The sequence below is a fragment of the Aquila chrysaetos genome, chromosome 2, assembly GCF_900496995.4.
Source record: "Aquila chrysaetos chrysaetos chromosome 2, bAquChr1.4, whole genome shotgun sequence".
Lineage (NCBI taxonomy): Eukaryota > Metazoa > Chordata > Aves > Accipitriformes > Accipitridae > Aquila > Aquila chrysaetos.
Window position 1 is genome coordinate 50,767,523 of NC_044005.1, and position 18,575 is coordinate 50,786,097.

The 18,575-nt window shown below is 54.5% G+C and overlaps 3 non-coding genes across 3 annotated transcripts; all 3 read right to left on the reverse strand.

The window, feature by feature from the left end:
* Positions 1-980: 980 nt before the first annotated feature.
* TRNAL-CAG lies at positions 981-1,063 on the reverse strand. The gene has a single exon. It is a non-coding gene; the product is annotated as a tRNA-Leu (tRNA).
* Positions 1,064-2,016: 953 nt separating this feature from the next.
* Positions 2,017-2,088, reverse strand: TRNAG-UCC. Its single transcript has one exon. It is a non-coding gene; the product is annotated as a tRNA-Gly (tRNA).
* Positions 2,089-5,635: 3,547 nt separating this feature from the next.
* TRNAM-CAU lies at positions 5,636-5,707 on the reverse strand. The gene has a single exon. It is a non-coding gene; the product is annotated as a tRNA-Met (tRNA).
* Between the last annotated feature and the right edge of the window lie 12,868 nt (positions 5,708-18,575).

The following is an 18,575-nucleotide window of genomic DNA, read 5'->3' on the forward strand; positions in this document are numbered from 1 at the left end:
CGGGGATCTAATAGGAGCCTCCTGGTGCCTACCAGGAGGCTACTGCGATGGCTGGAGGATGAGAGCCATGGTCAGAAACTGAGCAGGCAGTTTGTGACTGGCTACACAAACACAAATGATCACCCAGAGGGTGCCTAAGCATGGGAACAGGGGTCCAGAGAGGCTGTGAAACGTCTGTCCTCAAGGTATTTTATGACCTGAAAGGACAAAGCACTGATCAGCTGGTGGGAGCCTGCCTGAAGCAGGAGGATGCACTCTCTGACTCCCTGAAATGCCCTCCAGCCAGAAGGGTTGTTGGAGGGGAAAGCGGAAGCAGGGAGAGAGGGTTTTGTGGGTGAATGTTTGAAGAATGTCCAAAGCCCCACATTTCAGGGGAGAGGAGAGGCATGCAGAATGTGACTTTTGTAGGGGTGGAAAAGTGGAATTCCCCAGGGGCTCTCCTCCTTCCATGATTCTGTTCTAGGCCTACCCACCTGCTACTGGTGAGAGAAGGGGAGTCAAAAGAATCTCAGTAGATATAGTAGAGATAGGGGATGAAAGACGATGGAAAAGTGGAATTCCCCAGGGGCTCTCCTCCTTCCATGATTCTGTTCTAGGCCTACCCACCTGCTACTGGTGAGAGAAGGGGAGTCAAAAGAATCTCAGTAGATATAGTAGAGATAGGGGATGAAAGACGATGTTTGACGCTTACATTGTTGAAATTAGCTGAGGCAGAGACAGTTCCTGCTAAGAAGCAGGAGCTGGCCCCAAGAACCAGCCAATGAGGCAGAGACAGTTCCTGATAAGCAGCAGAATGCGCGTTTTGTAGGGGAGAGTGGAAAAAGGAATTGCATCGGGACTCTGTAGCAGCATTACCTCTGCTAAGCCAGTGGCAGCGGTGGCGGTTGGGATATGCAGCAAGACATAACCTCCAGAATGCCTAGAGGAGCAAGACCATCCCCTCAGGGGGGGAGGGAAGGAAACCAAGAGAAAGACAAGCCTGTCAGGAGTGGGACTCGAACCCACGCCTCCCAGGGAGACTGCAACCTGAATGCAGCGCCTTAGACCACTCGGCCATCCTGACCCCCTGCTTCGGTGAGCGTTGCCTCTGCCACTCTGCCCCCCTGCAGGTGCCAGAGCCAGCCCACCTCAGCCAGCCTCCTCCTGGCACTGCTGCAGGGGGAGCTGTATCCTGGGAGCACCCTTGCCCTGCTCCCACCAAGGGCGGCTGACAGGCGACTGCAGCACCTACACGCACTTCAGGACTGCACAGTAGCCAGCACAGGGGCAGCTCCTTGCAAAGGCCAAGGCACTCCTTCACGGGAGCAACCAAAGGAACCATCACAAATTACGTCTCTCTACATGCCAACATCATGTCAAGGGGCTCCGGGCACACACCTACCTTTCCCATGACTTCCTCCATTCCTCCAGAGCCTGAGGAGATGGCGAGCTAAGCATTTGGCCCACAATCCTGCCTCGTGGACTGTTCCTGGGGCAACAAGGGTGCTTCCGTCTTCCCTCCTCGGAGGTGGGAAGCCTGGGCAAGGAGGGCTCTGCCACACCAACCTCTGGGTGAGTGCTGTGCCGATCTCAAGGAGCCAGCGTGTGGGAAAGGGACTGGAGAGTCATGCTGAAAGCACAGAGGATGCGCCAAGTGCAGAGCAACGACTGAGCTCCCATTCCTGTGGGGAAGAGGCTCACTTATTGCGCATGGTGCAGAGGAAGGAGGGCACAGATCTCTCTGGGACTTGTTGCTTCATGGAAGGAGCTAGACTGCAAGGCATCTCAGGCGGTCACTAGTCCAAATGCCTGCTCAAAGCAGGGCTAGCCCCAAAGCTAGAGCAGGCGGCTCAGTGCGTGAGCCCCACTGAAACCCGAGTGTGACACCCAGGCATGGAGAATCCCAAAGTTCTCCAGGCACCTGCTGCAGCGCTTCAACACTGCCTGAGAATCTCTGAATGGTACAAAGCAGCCCCTGCAGCCTGCTGTTGCTAAATGGGGAAGGCACTATGGAGCTAGGCAGAAGAAAAGCTTGCCTGCGTTGGCCAGGAATCGCACCCGGGTCAACTGCTTGGAAGGCAGCTATGCTCACCACTATACCACCAACGCTCCTGGGCCACTCCTGCCTCCCGCTCCTCCAGCCCGGAGCCTGGCCTCCCTCCTGCTCCTCCCCGTCCCGGTCTTGCCTGCCTCCTGCTCTGCCAGGTCACAAACTGCCCTCTTGCCTGCTCCTCCGCTTCAGAGACCATCCCGCCTCCTCCTTCCAGCCCCCTGCACACATACACACGACCTCAAGCTGCTGGCACCCGGGTGTGCTTCTCTGCGTGTGAGCTCTTGGCTACGGAAACGCCAGCTGCTGGGTGCTGGTAACGGTGACGCTCCCCATCTGTGTTCGTACGTGGGCCAGCTGCGCACGTACTATGCAGGTGCACGTGCGTTTGCGTGTACATACCTGGGGTGGTTTAAGCACAGACAAACGCCCACCCAGCTGCTCACTACTTTCCCCACCCGCAGGGCGATGCAGAGCACTGAAAACACAATGAGAAATCTCATGGCTCAAGATAAACACACGGACATGGCTTAGCAAAAACTCTTGTGGGAAAATCAGGCTTGACTTGGGCAAAATTAATTCTTTGCCACTCAAAACAGATGCAAGTAGTGAGAAACAGAAAGACAAACATAAAACACCGCCTTTCCTCTCCCCTGTGCCGGGACAACTCCAGTGCTTCACACCAGACTCCTCTACTCTCCCAAGGAGGACGTGTCTCTGCTCTTACCCACTCTTTTTTTCTTCCCACCTCTCTCTGCCCGGCGTTTTCTGCCCTTTCTGGAATATGTTTTCACAGAGGGGCCACCAATGTTGACGACGGCTCAGCTGTCTTGTGTGGTGGGTCCACTGCGGAGCTGGAACTGACTGTGTCTGACACAGGGCAGCCCCTTATCTCTTCCCACAGAGGCCATTCTGCAGCACCCCCTGACCCCTCCACTGCCAAAACCTTGCCATGTGTAGCCAAGACAGTGCCCATGGGGAATACCAGAGGGCATAACGCTGAGGTAGCGCGGTCGGAGTCTGCCCCAGTCGGAGTCACAATCACGCTGTCCTGGGCTAACGTGTGGCTGCATGAGGTACCCTTTGGTTGAATTAAAAAGGCACAGCAACCAGCCTGGGTTTCTTCCTAGGCACTGGATATGTCCGTAGCTTGTAGACGTGTGTAGTAGTAGCTCAGCAATCAGCAAGTAAAAAGCAGGCAATGCTAGGGTAACAATTCTCTGTCTATATAATGTGCAAATAGGCCAGGTGGATCATTTCTAGCACAAGTTTCTTGGTCTATGTAGCTTGGCCGGATCTGAGCATCTGCCACATTCCATGCTGCGTGCCCGTAAGCAATTTGTTTTGCAGGACTCCGCGCATTACCTGTTCCTGGGCTAAAATCTGCCTTGTGCTGCCACTGGTTTTGGGGATGGATGATTGCTTTGGTGAATGCCCATGCCGGCACTGATGAATGATGAAGTACACGTGCCCAGGACGTACCTTCCCCTACATACACGGGGGGGCACCATTTTCTTTCAGCTGCCATTTTCTTATTAAGCACCACAACCACCATGTTTTCATACTGCTCTGTGATTGGCTGGCAGCCATTTCTGGACCCCGTCATACCCACCTGCTCTCAGGCAGACCTGTGAATGGCTGTCAGGACCAGCCAACCCTACCTGTGTACCCAGAAGGACGTCAGGCAAGGAAGCCCCCACTCGCTAAACAAAGGGAAGAGGCAACTTCTGACAGCGTCATTCCCCGTGGGTTCTCCCATTGCTTTGTGATTGCCGGACAGCCATTTTTGACACTGTCATGCCCGCATGTACTCAGATCTCCTTCTCAGGGACTGTCCGCTTCCTTTGGACCAAGAAGTGTTTGGATAGAAAAAGATATACCGTGCAGTGGTATCCACTATGGAATGACGAGCACTTAGCACAAGCGATGTTCCTGTGGCTGGCCCATTGCCTGCAGAGCCAGAGGCGACCTCACAGTCAACATGCAAGCAATCTTCTGGCTTCTGGCCAGTCAGGTGCTCAGGTAGCAGGGAGCTCACCTGCAGACACCCATGCTATCTTCCTGCTGCCAGCTCGTGAAGCACTCAGGCAAGAAAGACCTATAGAAGAGGCCACTCTCAATTATCTTTGAAAGGTCGTGACAACTGGGAGAGGTTCCTGAGTGCTGGAAGAAAGTCATTGTCACTCCTATCTTCCCAAAAGGCACAAAGGAGAATGGGGGCAACAGCAGGCTGGTCCGCCTCACCTCGATCCCTGGGAAGGGGAAGGAGCAACTCATCCTGGAAACCCTTTCCAGACACGTGAAGAACAAGAATGCTATTGGTCTTGTTTTCATTGCATTCTACTCCTAGCTCATTTCTGTCAGACTGTGCTTTTCTGGTTTTCGGGGGGGGAAGGGCGGGGGGTGTCTGTGTGTGTGTGTGTGTGTGTGTGTGTGTGTGGTATTTGCTAGGAAATCTCAAGCTGCGCTAGCCAGTGAGGAGAGTGGATTGGCATCAGGGACTGCCCAGGGCTGGAGCAGGACGCTGGACAAACCAGGCCTGGGCTCCAGGCATGGATTCTGCACAGACCTGTGGTACAGTCTAGGGTTCAGAGCACCTGCTGATGTGCATGTGGGAGTGAGGGGGTGGGTGTCCAGCACTGAATTCCAGTCCTGAGCAGCCAGAAGAGAGGGAAAGGCTCGGGCTATGTGTGTGTTTTGTCTTGTAGTGAGCAAAAAAAGACAAAGAAAACACCGCCGTGCCTCCCAGTTTTTCCAGGCTCAGCTGCACTCCTTCACTGCAGACTACTCCAGCATGGGTTCTCCACATGCTGCGCTTCTGAACAGGAAAAATCTCTTTCAGTGTGGGCTCTTTCACAGGCTTCAGGCCCGTCAGGAAAAGTCTTCGCTGGCGTGTCTTCTCCGCAGGTTGCAGTTCCTTCAGGAATAGCCACCTGCTCCAGCCAGCATGGGTGCCCTGGGTGCCCCAAGCTTTGCAGATGGCTCAGTGTTGTGGAGGCCCCTGGAACCAGCTGTGTGTGTGGTGCAGGGCAGCCCCTCAGCTCTTCCCCACAGAGGCCACCCTGCAGCAGCCCCTCTCCCCACCACTACCAACACCTAGCCACGGATGGCCAATACAGTGCCCACTGGGAATACCTACTCAGCCCTGCTCCTGGCTGGAGCTGCGAGTGAGCACGGCAGCAAACAGACTAGGATGGAGAAAACCCCTAGATGGTCAAGCCGATTGCATTGGTGTTTCCCAAAGTAGCACCAGCCTTGTCGTCCTCCTCCCCACCTGCAGATTCGTGGAGGTCCCTGCTTGCGGCTGGGAAGTTGGGACTGAGCTGCCGGATGGGAAGGGAGAAATGCCTGTGTCCCCAGGACACCCACTTCCTTGTGGGGGGAGCTCTGCCTGCTGCTCCACAGCCACCCGTCTGGCTTGCCGAGGGGCACTATGGGAGTGCTGGCTCCTAAGAAGGCAAAGGAGAAAAGGTGGCAGTGGCAGAGAGAAGGGGCTGAGGGAACGGGAGGGCCACGGCCATGGGTGCCCAGAGAGCTAGAGCAGTGCAGGTTAAAAGCTGCTGGGAGAGGCAGCAGCTGTCAGGAGGAGGGGAAAAAAGAGACAATTAGCAGAGGATGGTTTCGATCCATCGACCTCTGGGTTATGGGCCCAGCACGCTTCCGCTGCGCCACTCTGCTCCCCCCAGCACCTCTGCCGGCACCTCCCACCGCCCTGCCCGATGCTCCCTGGCACTGCCAGCCCTCGTGCCTCCTTCCCTTCCTCTATCCTGGGCCCTCGCCCGGGCCAGAAGATTGGCTCTCTGGGAAGTTCTCCTCCTTTGGGCCTGGGGTGGGTAGCTCAAGGGCCTTGCCTTGCCCTTCTCCCCACATCTCCTGCCCATAACCCGGGATGGGGACTTTCTTCTTGACCAGCCAAGCTGGCTCTGCAGGCACTGAAGGAAACCCCGGAGCGAGGGGGCAGCCTTGTTGCTTTGCAGGGCAGAGGGGAGCTGCTCTCCAGCGAAGCGAGCTCAGGAGGGCTGCCACCCTGCCCAGAAATCCAGCTCCCAGGGGGCTGTGGGGCTGTGCCCGGCGTCAACGTCCGTTCTTTGCCGGCCGAGGAGGGAGACAAGGACGCTTAGCATTACCAAGCATAGAATTACCAAGGGAATTAATCCCTCTATTTTGGCTGTGCACATAGTGGTGCCCCAGCCTAATGCACGGAGGACCCCGAGACAGAGGAAAGCAGGGTTGGTATATGTTCACAATACAGTTGTGTCCACCAATCAAATTACTCGTGTTAAGGGGTGGGCTAATCAGTTACTATTGCTCCCCAAATCAGTATGTGCTTCTCCCGGGCAGGTGGTGTGGACAGATGCTCAGTGGGGTGTTAATCGTCATTGTTCTAAACCAATGTCCCGTGCAGGTGGAGGGGCTTTATGCTAGATTCAGGTTGATTGCTGTTCTGGCCGTGGCCGTATACCTGGGGTTTTTTTGAAAGACAAATCTCCCATTGGTTTATCATCTGCATGGGGTGTTCTCAGGCAGTGAGAGCCAGTTTAGGTTGGGTCTTCAGGTCACGTTGACCCTGAGGTAAAAGCCCTTAGTCCTAGGCAGTGTTCGTTCTTCTAAGCAAGTTGTCTAGCAGTTGGCGCCTTGCCTTTCAGACCAGCGGTGAAGGCCTTGCCCTGCCAGTGCTGTGCTGTGCTGTGCTGTGCTCCCCCACAGCCCCTGGCTTGTCCTCCCTCCTGGCGCAGGCCTGCCCTGGCTGCTCCCTGACAGCCGAGGGCTGCCCCCGCCACCATGCAGCATGCCAGGGAGTCAGAGAAACCCTAACCCCTCCTCTCCGTGCCTTAAGCGGTGACTATTCTGCCCAGCACTGCTGGGGTGGAGGTGCCTCCCAGTCACCCCAGGGCAGGTCCGGCTGAGCTGGACTGGGTCATGCCATGTCTTAAACGCTGCAAGGCCTCCCAGGAAGGCTGTGGGCAGTCTGAGCTGGAAGACCCTCTTGGTGACACTCTTCCCCCCACTTCTTGCCTGCTTGTGGTGGTGCATTTCTTCCCCCTGTCTGGGCTGAACTACAAGCTCAGGAATCCTCGCTAGGTCTTAGCGTAAGTGTAATGAATGGGGCAGTTAAGCATTCCTTGACCGTACCAGGAACTCTCACACAGCTAAGACAGGGAGTTATGCTGACTGTCTCAAGGACTCCTGCTGCCCAGCAAAAACAGAAACCGGAAGTAGAGATAACTAGTTCTCTCATAACAACCTTGAGACATGCCAGTCCTCCCCTGACAACTCTGGAGCATCCCGTATGTGAATCTTAAGTCATTCCCTGACAGCCTTGGAGCCTTCCTTACCTGAATCGTAACTCACGTGAAATGGTACCAGTGCAGCTGGAATCCCAGTAATTTTTTGATGACTAAAGCTAATCACGTCCCGTACCTATAAGCAGTGGTACTAAGTAAGACTCCTTGAGCTCTCCTGAACGGCAGCAGGCTGTGACCAGCATCTCTCTCTGAGTGGGATGCCTCTCAGAGCTCACAAACTTTTCTGTTTGCGAAGATCGGAGGTCTGTCGCTGAAAGCCAACAAGACCTGGGCTGATGCTCTCCACTCCTTGAGGCTCGACCCTTCGCAAGTTGAGAAAGATACTGAAGCATTCGACATGAATATTTTCATGGAACTCAGGGGGAATTTTTAACAGGTACACCTCTTTCACTTGCTTATGTATAACTCTTAGTGCCTTTATGCACGTGTGTGTACTAACCTGAATATCCTATAGCAAGTATATTACAAGTTATTGCTTTTCAAATCTATACTGAAATCGCTGTTGGGAACTCTATTCAACTCTGAATGAATCTCAGGCTGCTAGTATACTCATAATCCCTTTAAATATAAATCGTTGACCAACTCTGGGACTAGGAGTTGATCCAGATGCACCTAGACTCTGACAGGAGTTTAGAAAGCAAGGGGGTCTTCTCTGAACCTTGTGACTCAATGGGAGGGTCTCCCTTACCCTTTTTACATTCCCAATCTCTGTACAAATCACGAGAAATCAATTCTAACTCGATTTTTCTTTCTATATTGCTTTTTTAACCTATTGCATTTTCGGTCTCTCTATACCTTAATTTATATATAACAATTTTCCTGTGTGCATTTCATCCATGAATTAAGTAATAGAGTGAACCTTGCCATCGAATTCTGCGAAGTCGCGCTTTTATATAAATTCCTATTAAATAATTTTTGCTAATACCATCGGAGGTGATTCTTTAAGCGGTCCAAACCACACCATTTTGTGACACTGCTGCTCCTCACCAGTCTGCCTTCATGACGCCTAAAGAGAGGCGCACTTTGTGAGTGCTGGAAAGATCTCCGATCCATGAGGTATCCTCCCTTAATCTTTAGCAATGAGGGCCATGTTGTGCAAGCTTTCTTTGGAGACGAGCTGCTGTACTTTCAGGCATAGGGAGGACAGCTGGTGGGGTTGTTCTGCTTGGGGTGTCAGGTGAGATCAGGCTCTTAAGTTCTTCTCAAGAACCAACAGTGGACCTCCTGTCATGGTTCATACTCAGCACTGGTCCATTCTCTTCCCCCAACATGCCTACCTTGTCAATGGGAGCAGGATTTCCCTTTCATCCAGCAGTTTCGGGGGTGGGGTGAGGACAAGTGCTGTAGGCAAGGGGCTTTTACTGTCTCCCTGGGCACCAGGCACAGTGTGGAGCCGAGTCCCACTGCTGGCTGCAGCGTGGTCAGTTGCAGGGAGCCCAAAAGGGGACCGTGTCCATCGCCTTCACCACTCGGCCACAACTACCTGCTCCAGCCCTCTCTGCCCTGCTGATCACGTGCCCTGTGCAATGGCGCCCGGCTCCCTGGCAGTTTCAGGGCTAGGCTTTACTTGAAGTCCTGCATTTCAGACCTGCACGGAGCATGACAGCTACCAGGCTTCCAGAGGTCTTGAGAGGCGTAACCCTGGGGGCTACAACTGCAGCTTCCAGTGCCTTGTCCTCATCTGAGCATCTGGGATATCGTGCCTCAGCGGGGATGATTTCAATCCCTAGCTGCCATCTGTGCTGTTTCCAGGGAAGAAGAGAGGCAGCTGTGTGGAGACAACCAGGTATGGTGGTAATTGTGGAGTGGGATATTACATCCCACTGCTTCTCAAATTTATATGAGGAGGACTCCAAGCCTGCTGTAAGCACTAACATGGGGAGAGTCCTCCAGGGAAGGTAGTGACCTCCCAGCAGCACCTTCAGCCTCTTGGGGACATAGGGTGGTGTCAACTCCTGAAGAAAAACCACGACTGCTGTGCAGGTTGTTGGTGTGTAGAGGGAATGGCTTGCAAGAGTGGGAGAGATCCATGGAAAGGGCGAGGTAGAGCCTGGCTGAGGAAAAGTGTGGAGGGGCAAAGGGAGGATAAATGGGGGGGGGTGTGGATGATTTAAAGGGAGACTGGAGAGAGCTTGATTTGGTGGAATAGGTATGTCCAGAGCTTTTTTCCAGCACTGGCAAGCATTGTCCAATGCCTAAACATTTCCATAATTAGATGAAAGCAGTTCCTATTCCCTTTTGGCTCTGCAGCATGCATATTGCAAAAGTGGTTACAAGAGGACAGTGTGGAGATGGTGCGTTTGGCAGTGCCTGTCTGCATGCAGAGCAAGGGTGGGAGGGGGTTGCAGCCAAGAGGGTGAGCATAAAGAGTGGCTTGAGGCAGTGTGTGTGCGGGGGGCTGGAGGGAGGCTGGCCAGTCTGTGAAGTGGAGGAGCAGGAGGCAGCACTGCCCAAAGCTGCATTGGTGGTATAGCGGTGAGCACAGCTGCCTTGCAAGCAGTTGACCCGACTTTGCTTCCTGGCCAAGGCAGACAGACATCTCTTCAGGCTGGCTCCAGGGTGGGTGCCTTACATCTTCTGCAGGCAGGCTCTTCTGCTCAAAAAATGCCAGCTTTCCCCTGGGGTTTAAAGCCCCTCGCCTCCCTGCAGCCTTAAGACGAAGAGAGACCAGTGCTTTCTACCTGTTGGGAGGGCTCCAGCCTAGGCTCCTCACTGCAGTGCTGGTACAAGAGCCAGCTGAGACGCTTTTTTGGCCTGGCACAGAACTGCACCTGCTGGTGGTGGTTGCACCTGTCAAGACAAGCATGCTGCCATGGCAGGGTACAAGGGAAGATCAATAATGCCTAGGTGGTGGTCAAGGGACACGCCCAGTGCTTCATGAGGCCAGCAATGCAATTGGGCTGTGTGGTGGCAGGAGGCCTGCTCCTTATGTAATGGCTCAGAGGCCTGTCTGTCAGTTCTGAAGTCACCCTGGAGAGGCTGACCTAACCTGTCCAGGCTCCGGCATTGCAGAGATGTCCTGAAGTTCACTGGAATTGGGTGTAGTGATGTTCCTGGTAACTAAGAACTGAGACACCCTCACTTCTCTTGCAGCTTATGGCCTGCGGTTCAAGGGAAACCTGAGGAGCCTCTCTCAACTAGACTCTCTGCCTAAAGGGGACAAAGCTTCTCAAGTCTCTGATTCCAGGGTTGCTTAAAGCAAGAAATGCAATGTTCTTTGCTGTGCTGATAGTCAAAACCCAATCTGGGTGGCGGGGTTGTGTTAGCACAGTATTTACAGACTCCCACTCTGCCATCGGCAGTGCTACAAATAGGTGGAGTTATGAAGAGCAGGATTGTGATTGTGCATGCTCAGTTCCCTACTGAAATGCCCACCCTAACCCCATGTGGCAATCACGCTGCCTACGTCCAGACATGAAAACCAGCGCTTTCCTCCTTTCCACTCCATACCCATCCCCTGGAGTTTACTCCCACAACACCAATGAAAGAGAGAATTGCAATGGCTGTTCTTCATACAAAGACTGTGAACAACAATTGAGAGGACTGAGACGTTAACTCAAATGTCCGTATTAACAATCACATCTCACCAATTGGGACACTGGTCTTTGACCACCCCCGCAGTAAAATGGGGTTACTTTGTGTGAGACATTTCTCGTATTTCCACCTCTGTCCATTGTTTCTTGCCCTCCCACTGGGCACCACTGACAAGAGGATGGCGCTCTCTCCTTTAATCTACCTGTCCACTCTCCAGCACCCTCAGCCTTCCCTTCTGCAGGCTAACCAACCCCAGCTGCCCCAGCCTGTCCTTGTATGACAGATGAGCCAAGTCCTTAATCACCTCAGTGTCCCTTTGGCAGGGCTGACAGAGCCCCTAGCTGTGCAGAAGTGGGAATCAGCCACACAAAGACACTGGTGACATCCCTGTAAGGACACCCAGCATGCAGACATCAAGGGCTGCTGCAGAGGAAGGACACCTTGCAGAAGGGTTTCCACTTGCTGCTGGATTGCACCAAGAGAGAAAGCAGAAGCAACAGCATTCGGTCAGGGGAAGATGTGCCCCTGGTCCAAAATTCATGCACCTGGAGCAGCAGTGACCGCTGAGAGGCGTTGGTGGTGCAGCGCTGAGGAGAGTAACGCATAATCTGCAAGACTAAACAGTGACACTGGATCTAGCTTTGTGCTTGGCTGCATGCTTGCACGTAGGAGGCCTTGCTTTACTGCTGAGCAGCTTAGGTGCTTCTTGCCTCCAAAACACCTGTGAGTAGCAAGGTGCATCAGCAAAAGGAAAGGAGGCATAAACCTGACTTCCAAATGCCATGAGTCTCGCTGAGATTCAGGCTCAGAGAGGCAACTTGTCCCTGCCTGTTTTGGAAGGCACCCTCCACAACTCAGCTGAGCACATGTCTCCATGTTATCATCTCAGGCCGGTTCATAAGCCTGCTACTATCCTCGGCCAGTGGGTACTCAGGGGAGGCAGTGAAAAGTCACTGCTTCGTGAGCATACATGCAAGAAGCGCTGGGTACACTGGCAGAAGAAATGAGATGAGCTCTTGAATGCTTTCAGGGTTGGGACGCAAGGCTGACCCTGGGAGACATTGCAGGGCTGTGATGAGCAGGTTGCAGACTCACGCTCCATTTCTCTGGGGCTTTTAGTCTTCTTCTTCCCTGCTTGCTTATTTTTGGTGCTCTGGTATCAGTTCAGGGAGCTCTAATGACAACTGGTGGTAAGCTCAGGACAGAAGCCACTTGCTCGACCTTGCAGAGCGCGTAGCTAACTGAGGGAGGAGGAGGAGGAGGAGAAATGAACACGCGTCTCCAGCTGTGCTGCACAAAGTCTTTAATGAGAAGGAGGAAATGCAGTGGCTCGGAACAGAGACCGAGAAGCACGTCTGCAGGGTTCCGGGAGGCACAGAGAATGGCCCATTTCCCAAGGACAAGCTCCAGGCAAAGCGCTTGCCTTTCCCCATTCCGATCTACCCGGTGGCAATGCCAGCCCACCAAGAGCAGGCCCTAACTCCGGCACACTCCCTCCGTCAGCAGGAGGTTCAGCAAAGCAGAAGAGAACGAGCCCTTCCTGAGGAGCTCAGAGCAAAGCAGAGCCAGAGGAGACACGGCGAGGCCTGCAGTGCGGCGAGGAGCAGCAGGCACAGGTCCCTTCTGCCAGGTGGGATGAGGACACTCAGCCCACCTGCAAGCCGTGGCTACGCTCCTGCTGCTGCAGGATCCCCGTCTTCCTTGGTGCTCCAAAGGGGATGATCTGCTGGCTTCAGCAGTTCAGACCGCAGCGGGTGGGAGGCAGACACAGCCCTGACCCCCCCAGACCAAGGGAGCCCCCAGAAGAGATGGGAACCCCCCCGGCGCTGAGGGAGCTCCCAACAGCAGCTGACAGCGAGGATCCCACGGCTGTGCTCTGAGGGAAAGAGGTGAGGATGGGGCCCGGCAGGGTCACCACCACCGGGGAGGCCTGGATGGCCACCGTCGAGTCAGCGCAGCGGGCGACACAGGGCTCACTGCAGCTGCTTGCAAGTGGGGTTGGGCCGGAGGCGCCGCAGGGCGTTGGGAGACAGGGTCTGAAGCAAGACATCTCTCGGCGAGGGAGGCAAAGCTGAAACGCAGAGCAGGCAGGGAGCACGAACATCAGTATCAGTCTGTCTGTCTTTTCCTCAGCTCCCTCCGTGGAGACGCTTTGTTTTCAAAACACCCAGTACGCCTACAGTTCCCACAGCCATCATCGCGCCCTCCGAGTTGCACGGCACAGGAAGGCTGACCCACTTTTGGAACAGGCCCCAGCGCAGTGGCTCTAAAGCGCCCGTGGAAAGACCGATCATACCCCATCTCCATCGTTGCTTTGAAGATGGCACTGGATGCACTTGGCCATGTGGTTAGAGACCATCAGCTAAAGGTGCAATGCTGGTGGGCAGGCCTCCCTGCAGCTGAGCCCCACGGATCCCCTTCGGCTTGAAAGAACCCTCCGCTTCCCACCTCTCCCCAGCCACCTCCACCAGAAGGCAAAGAGATTGCAGCCCTTCGACAGTTGTATGGCAGGGCAAAGCTGAGGCAGCCCAAGCATCAGCCTCAGTAGCCACCAAGACAGCAGTTCAGCTCACAGAGAGAGATGGAGCGGACTCGGGCTTACCTTGCTCCTCGAGGAAAGGGAGGCAAGAGAGGAGGATGCAGAGCCTGGAGCAGCGCAGGCTTTTATGCTGTGTCCCAGAGCCCTGGCGGGGGGGGCCACAAACATTCCTTGCTCATGAAGCATCTCAACACCTAGTAGACACACAGGAGACTGTGAGTAAGTTTAAGCAGAACGTCAAGACTGCACAATCCCATATGGGAGAAGAGCCCCATCTCACCAGGGATGTGGCAAAGCTCAACGTCAAAGGAAGTCCTTTGTGGGCTGGAAGGAAGACCCCTGTGGGCCGGAGCGACAGCCAGGAGGACCTAGCTTACGCTCATCAGGCTCTACCACAGCATGGTTTTGTGATCAAAGAGATGCCCGCGTCCTTCTCTGAAAGAGACCCACGCCCAAATTGACCTGTTTTGCTCAGCAAGGTCATCCCAGACGCCAGAGGCCTGGATGGCCTGCTTTTGAGGAGAGGCTGAGGGCAGGGAGCCAAAAGCTCACAGCCCTCTTTCCTGGGTGAGGGATGGGGTGGCCCATTCCATGCATTTCAAACTACAAAGGGACATCGGATCAGTCTCCCAGAGCACCTGGGAGTCATCGTGATGTGGAAGAGTTGGGAAAAACCCTGAACTCCAGGCAAACATGAGTCACCCTGCTGTGGACTTCAGTGGACACGTTGCCCCAGCCTGAGGCGTACCAGGGATACCAGAGCTTATAGTCCCAAAGTGCCGCTTTCGTCAAGGGCTTTTCCACACATTTTAGCACCATTCCTGAATCAACTGGTGCTTCTATGCAACCTCCTGCATTTGCTGTCTTCCAAGGCATTGCCTTTTGGTGGTTGCTCAAGGGCTCATGTGACTCCGAGGTGCTCTGGGAGACTGATCCGATGTCCCTCTGAAATTTGAAATGCATGGAATGGGCCACTCCATCCCTGACCCAGGAGAAAGAACCACGATCTTTTGGCTCCCTGCCCTCAGCCTCTGCTCAAAAGCAGGCCATCTAGGCCTCTGGCGTCTGGGATGACCTTGCTGAGCAAAACAGGTTAATTTGGGTGTGGGAAGGACACAGTCACTTAAAATCTCTGCACAGATAGCCTGAGACCACCGAGCCAATAGGTCTTAGCAGGGCTGGAAACAAATTAATTATACTGATGTTAGACGATACGCAGTGGGAGCAAAACATTTCAAGTGAAAGAGGCAAGGGCTTAATCATCAGAGAGGCCTCGGCAAGCTGCAACTACTAGGTGTTGAGATGCTTCATGAGCAAGGAATGTTTGTGGCCCCCCCCGCCAGGGCTCTGGGACACAGCATAAAAGCCTGCGCTGCTCCAGGCTCTGCATCCTCCTCTCTTGCCTCCCTTTCCTCGAGGAGCAAGGTAAGCCCGAGTCCGCTCCATCTCTCTCTGTGAGCTGAACTGCTGTCTTGGTGGCTACTGAGGCTGATGCTTGGGCTGCCTCAGCTTTGCCCTGCCATACAACTGTCGAAGGGCTGCAATCTCTTTGCCTTCTGGTGGAGGTGGCTGGGGAGAGGTGGGAAGCGGAGGGTTCTTTCAAGCCGAAGGGGATCCGTGGGGCTCAGCTGCAGGGAGGCCTGCCCACCAGCATTGCACCTTTAGCTGATGGTCTCTAACCACATGGCCAAGTGCATCCAGTGCCATCTTCAAAGCAACGATGGAGATGGGGTATGATCGGTCTTTCCACGGGCGCTTTAGAGCCACTGCGCTGGGGCCTGTTCCAAAAGTGGGTCAGCCTTCCTGTGCCGTGCAACTCGGAGGGCGCGATGATGGCTGTGGGAACTGTAGGCGTACTGGGTGTTTTGAAAACAAAGCGTCTCCACGGAGGGAGCTGAGGAAAAGACAGACAGACTGATACTGATGTTCGTGCTCCCTGCCTGCTCTGCGTTTCAGCTTTGCCTCCCTCGCCGAGAGATGTCTTGCTTCAGACCCTGTCTCCCAACGCCCTGCGGCGCCTCCGGCCCAACCCCACTTGCAAGCAGCTGCAGTGAGCCCTGTGTCGCCCGCGCTGACTCGACGGTGGCCATCCAGGCCTCCCCGGTGGTGGTGACCCTGCCGGGCCCCATCCTCACCTCTTTCCCTCAGAGCACAGCCGTGGGATCCTCGCTGTCAGCTGCTGTTGGGAGCTCCCTCAGCGCCGGGGGGGTTCCCATCTCTTCTGGGGGCTCCCTTGGTCTGGGGGGGTCAGGGCTGTGTCTGCCTCCCACCCGCTGCGGTCTGAACTGCTGAAGCCAGCAGATCATCCCCTTTGGAGCACCAAGGAAGACGGGGATCCTGCAGCAGCAGGAGCGTAGCCACGGCTTGCAGGTGGGCTGAGTGTCCTCATCCCACCTGGCAGAAGGGACCTGTGCCTGCTGCTCCTCGCCGCACTGCAGGCCTCGCCGTGTCTCCTCTGGCTCTGCTTTGCTCTGAGCTCCTCAGGAAAGGGCTCGTTCTCTTCTGCTTTGCTGAACCTCCTGCTGACGGAGGGAGTGTGCCGGAGTTAGGGCCTGCTCTTGGTGGGCTGGCATTGCCACCGGGTAGATCGGAATGGGGAAAGGCAAGCGCTTTGCCTGGAGCTTGTCCTTGGGAAATGGGCCATTCTCTGTGCCTCCCGGAACCCTGCAGACGTGCTTCTCGGTCTCTGTTCCGAGCCACTGCATTTCCTCCTTCTCATTAAAGACTTTGTGCAGCACAGCTGGAGACGCGTGTTCATTTCTCCTCCTCCTCCTCCTCCCTCAGTTAGCTACGCGCTCTGCAAGGTCGAGCAAGTGGCTTCTGTCCTGAGCTTACCACCAGTTGTCATTAGAGCTCCCTGAACTGATACCAGAGCACCAAAAATAAGCAAGCAAGAAGAAGACTAAAAGCCCCAGAGAAATGGAGCGTGAGTCTGCAACCTGCTCATCACAGCCCTGCAATGTCTCCCAGGGTCAGCCTTGCGTCCCAACCCTGAAAGCATTCAAGAGCTCATCTCATTTCTTCTGCCAGTGTACCCAGCGCTTCTTGCATGTATGCTCACGAAGCAGTGACTTTTCACTGCCTCCCCTGAGTACCCACTGGCCGAGGATAGTAGCAGGCTTATGAACCGGCCTGAGATGATAACATGGAGACATGTGCTCAGCTGAGTTGTGGAGGGTGCCTTCCAAAACAGGCAGGGACAAGTTGCCTCTCTGAGCCTGAATCTCAGCGAGACTCATGGCATTTGGAAGTCAGGTTTATGCCTCCTTTCCTTTTGCTGATGCACCTTGCTACTCACAGGTGTTTTGGAGGCAAGAAGCACCTAAGCTGCTCAGCAGTAAAGCAAGGCCTCCTACGTGCAAGCATGCAGCCAAGCACAAAGCTAGATCCAGTGTCACTGTTTAGTCTTGCAGATTATGCGTTACTCTCCTCAGCGCTGCACCACCAACGCCTCTCAGCGGTCACTGCTGCTCCAGGTGCATGAATTTTGGACCAGGGGCACATCTTCCCCTGACCGAATGCTGTTGCTTCTGCTTTCTCTCTTGGTGCAATCCAGCAGCAAGTGGAAACCCTTCTGCAAGGTGTCCTTCCTCTGCAGCAGCCCTTGATGTCTGCATGCTGGGTGTCCTTACAGGGATGTCACCAGTGTCTTTGTGTGGCTGATTCCCACTTCTGCACAGCTAGGGGCTCTGTCAGCCCTGCCAAAGGGACACTGAGGTGATTAAGGACTTGGCTCATCTGTCATACAAGGACAGGCTGGGGCAGCTGGGGTTGGTTAGCCTGCAGAAGGGAAGGCTGAGGGTGCTGGAGAGTGGACAGGTAGATTAAAGGAGAGAGCGCCATCCTCTTGTCAGTGGTGCCCAGTGGGAGGGCAAGAAACAATGGACAGAGGTGGAAATACGAGAAATGTCTCACACAAAGTAACCCCATTTTACTGCGGGGGTGGTCAAAGACCAGTGTCCCAATTGGTGAGATGTGATTGTTAATACGGACATTTGAGTTAACGTCTCAGTCCTCTCAATTGTTGTTCACAGTCTTTGTATGAAGAACAGCCATTGCAATTCTCTCTTTCATTGGTGTTGTGGGAGTAAACTCCAGGGGATGGGTATGGAGTGGAAAGGAGGAAAGCGCTGGTTTTCATGTCTGGACGTAGGCAGCGTGATTGCCACATGGGGTTAGGGTGGGCATTTCAGTAGGGAACTGAGCATGCACAATCACAATCCTGCTCTTCATAACTCCACCTATTTGTAGCACTGCCGATGGCAGAGTGGGAGTCTGTAAATACTGTGCTAACACAACCCCGCCACCCAGATTGGGTTTTGACTATCAGCACAGCAAAGAACATTGCATTTCTTGCTTTAAGCAACCCTGGAATCAGAGACTTGAGAAGCTTTGTCCCCTTTAGGCAGAGAGTCTAGTTGAGAGAGGCTCCTCAGGTTTCCCTTGAACCGCAGGCCATAAGCTGCAAGAGAAGTGAGGGTGTCTCAGTTCTTAGTTACCAGGAACATCACTACACCCAATTCCAGTGAACTTCAGGACATCTCTGCAATGCCGGAGCCTGGACAGGTTAGGTCAGCCTCTCCAGGGTGACTTCAGAACTGACAGACAGGCCTCTGAGCCATTACATAAGGAGCAGGCCTCCTGCCACCACACAGCCCAATTGCATTGCTGGCCTCATGAAGCACTGGGCGTGTCCCTTGACCACCACCTAGGCATTATTGATCTTCCCTTGTACCCTGCCATGGCAGCATGCTTGTCTTGACAGGTGCAACCACCACCAGCAGCAGGTGCAGTTCTGTGCCAGGCCAAAAAAGCGTCTCAGCTGGCTCTTGTACCAGCACTGCAGTGAGGAGCCTAGGCTGGAGCCCTCCCAACAGGTAGAAAGCACTGGTCTCTCTTCGTCTTAAGGCTGCAGGGAGGCGAGGGGCTTTAAACCCCAGGGGAAAGCTGGCATTTTTTGAGCAGAAGAGCCTGCCTGCAGAAGATGTAAGGCACCCACCCTGGAGCCAGCCTGAAGAGATGTCTGTCTGCCTTGGCCAGGAAGCAAAGTCGGGTCAACTGCTTGCAAGGCAGCTGTGCTCACCGCTATACCACCAATGCAGCTTTGGGCAGTGCTGCCTCCTGCTCCTCCACTTCACAGACTGGCCAGCCTCCTCCCTCCAGCCCC